The sequence below is a fragment of the Elephantulus edwardii genome, unplaced genomic scaffold (assembly GCF_000299155.1).
Source record: "Elephantulus edwardii isolate Elephantulus edwardi_28Jun2011 unplaced genomic scaffold, EleEdw1.0 scaffold00186, whole genome shotgun sequence".
Classification (NCBI taxonomy): domain Eukaryota; kingdom Metazoa; phylum Chordata; class Mammalia; order Macroscelidea; family Macroscelididae; genus Elephantulus; species Elephantulus edwardii.
In genome coordinates, this window is record NW_006399936.1 from 3,507,075 (window position 1) to 3,510,129 (window position 3,055).

The 3,055-nt window shown below is 54.7% G+C and overlaps 1 protein-coding gene across 1 annotated transcript in view; it reads left to right on the plus strand.

The window, feature by feature from the left end:
- Window positions 1-3,055, plus strand: part of GTF3C1 (general transcription factor IIIC, polypeptide 1, alpha 220kDa) — an 89,853-nt gene that overhangs the window by 83,999 nt on the left and 2,799 nt on the right. The gene's annotated exons all lie outside the window — the stretch shown is intronic.

Consider the following 3,055-nt stretch of genomic DNA (forward strand, 5'->3'; position numbering starts at 1 on the left):
TCCTCAAGGGCTTGTGTCCCAGGGCTCCCCAGGTTTGGCTGCCTTTGGAAACAGCTGTGTTGATCTAAGGTGGGCCTGAGAGCTCAGGGCCACCAGGGTTTGCCCCGTCGGCATACGTCTCACACAGCCTGGAAGATCCTGACCACGGGGTGTGCCTGGTCTGTGTAAGCTTCATGCAGCCTGGGAGCTCAGGGCCACTGCAATTTGTCTGGTCTGCGTCCACCTCACACAGCCTAGGAGCTCGGGGCTGCCAGGATTTGCCATCTGTGTGCGACTCGTGCAGCCTGGGAGCTCAGGGCACCGGGGTTTGCTCAGTCTGCTGGGGTTTGCCTGGTGGCGTACACCTCACACAGCTCCAGCCACTCCCAGAAGCCCACACGCCACCTCTAGCAGGAGCTATGTACCCGCTGCCGCGCTTCCTGGACAGCGAGTTAAGACTTGCCTTGTGTCTGGACCTTCCGAGGAAGTCCAGAGGGGAGTCCCCCGCGGGGCCTGTGCTAGTCCCCAAGTCAGGCCTCGACCCCCTCCCACCACCCTCTCACCAGCTGGTGCGCCCCGTAGTCTAGAAACGAGGAGCCCTTTCAACTTATGTTTTGTTCTTTCAATCTCTTTCCTGATTTTAAAAAGAGGCCCCGGCATGTATTTATTTTCTTTTTTTTTTAATTAAAGTTGAGCGAAACAAATTTAGTTTTATGTGTTTTCCTGAGGAATTCTCACTCCCAAGAGGGTTCGCTGCTTTCCAGTGCTCCCATTCCCACCCCTTCACCTGAAGTCCGTGAAGTGGCCGTGAGAGGGCTTCGGGGGCCGGCGGGGTGCACGCACCAGCCCTGATGACGTTAGTCCACAGGGCTTTAAATAACTTTTAGTTAGCTGCCAACGTTTAAACAATTTCTCAGTTCGTATTTTGAAGACTAACACATTTCTGTCCATATACATGTTTTATTTATTGAGTTTGTGTAGCTCCGTATCTGTGTATGCACCTTATGTGTGTATATGTGCCTGTGCGTAGATGGGGGGGAGGTGCGGCTTAGTGGTCAGAAGCTGCATCGGGGGGGGTGTGTTTGTGTGTGTCCTAGTGGTCAGGGGCTGCATCGGGGGTGTGTGTGTGTGTGTGTGTGTGTCCCTGTGTGTCCCTAGTGTTCAGGAGCTGCAGCAGCTGCTCCAGGGGAGAAAGACGGGCAGTCATCAGTGCAGTTACTGCCTCTGAAAACCCGCCAGAGGGTCAGCTCTGAGGCGCATCGAGCTCGGTGGTACAGCCGTAAGTGTATCTGCGTGAGCAGAAGTGTCCGCAGCCTGTGTTCACACATTGTGTGCGTCTGCCATCTGGCCTCCTGGGTCCCTCATTCCCTCCTCCCAGTGCCAAGTCCCCCTGTCCAAGAGGTGGAGGACACCTTCCGAATTTAGGAAGAAAGAGAACCTCTCAGTGCACCCCATGGCCATCCAGTCAGCCAGGCCCGGAACATTGGCGGCACCGTCACAGGGGACCCCTGTACAGCACCCAGAAGATGCTGGACCCCCTGAGTGTCTTGGTTCCTTGGATGCAGCAGGCAGGCCCCGCCTTCAGCCAACACTAACACATTCCAGTGGTCACCAGCAGGGGGCGGCGGCAGCTCGCTTGTCTCCAGACACTAGATGTTCTGGCTGCTGTGTTTACCAGAAAGACCTGTGAAAACCGGCTGCAGTTGGTCAAGATGAAAATCACACAATCCTGGCAATTACTGTATCTTCTCTGAGTGCGTAGCATGTACCAGGCACTGTTCTTGGCAGCTAACACATAGGAAGTTCTGGTCCCTACAGCCCTGAGAAGTATGCCCAGTGCATGGACGAAAACATCAGTGCACAGAGAGGAGGGAGGAGGAGCCTGGCCGTTTCTGGGCCTCCTCAACCAGGTAGATTGATGCAGAGACAGCAGTAGTGGGCTTGTGGACGTTGACGGGACAGCGGTCAGACCTGTTGTTTATAAGGCCACCATCAGTCGTACTCATCGACACCTAACAACAGCAATGACATGGTTGGGACAAGCTCTGATTGGCAGCCCCTCGCCTCTTCTCACGTGACCCACACAGCCCCCTCGGCCAAACCCTTGGCGTGACTGCTGAGTGGCATCATTGGATGCTGTGGCCCAAAGGAAGAGCCCTCTGGTGGGCTCGGAGCTGCCATCTTAATGCTCTGATCTGGAAGTGACCTTTGTACTCACAAACCATCGGCCAGGTCGGGTCGTGTGGCCAGCAGGGCTCAGAAACCAAGAGCTACACACCGTTACTGTGCAGTTGGCTCAGCGTTTCTTCCCGACACTGAACCTATCTCCCTGTTGGCCACGTGGAAGTACACTGTGGACATCAGTGGATGCTATAAATCTGGTCAGTGGCATCTGCATCCCTGGTGGTGCAGTGAGTGTGAGCAAACCCACCAGCTGCTCTGAGAAAGAAAGATGGTAGAAAATCTGTGGGACATCTCTTTATAGGGTCTCTCAGCCAGAATCAGCTCAGGGACAATGGCTTTGTTTTAGTTTGCCAGGTCGGGGAGGGAAGAGTGAAGCTGATGCTAACTAAGGGTCTGTTCTGTCTGCACAGAGATCGAAAAGGCTCTACTGGAGCTTGTGTGTGATCTGTCATCTCAACGCATCCACCCAACCATCCCGTTCAATCCTACCGTCTTCTCATGGCAAACCCCTGACAGCAACTAGCAAGTTTCCTTATCCATTACTTTATCCATCCCCCACTGACCCACGCACCCGCTAATCCACCCATGTGCCCACTAACTCACCCGAGTACCCACTCATCCATCCACCACCTGCCCATGTACCTACTAATCCGTTAGCCCACTCACCCATTTACTCATCTACCCACCAAGCCACGCCTCACCCATTCATCCATGTCCCCACTCTTCCTTCCACCCACCCGTCCATGTCCCCACTCTCCCATGTACCCACTCTTCCATCCACCCACTCACCCATGTACCCACTTATCCACCCATCCATCCATGTGCCCACTTATCCACCCACTCACCCATGTCCCCACTCTTCCTTCCACCCACCCGTCCATGTCCCCACTCT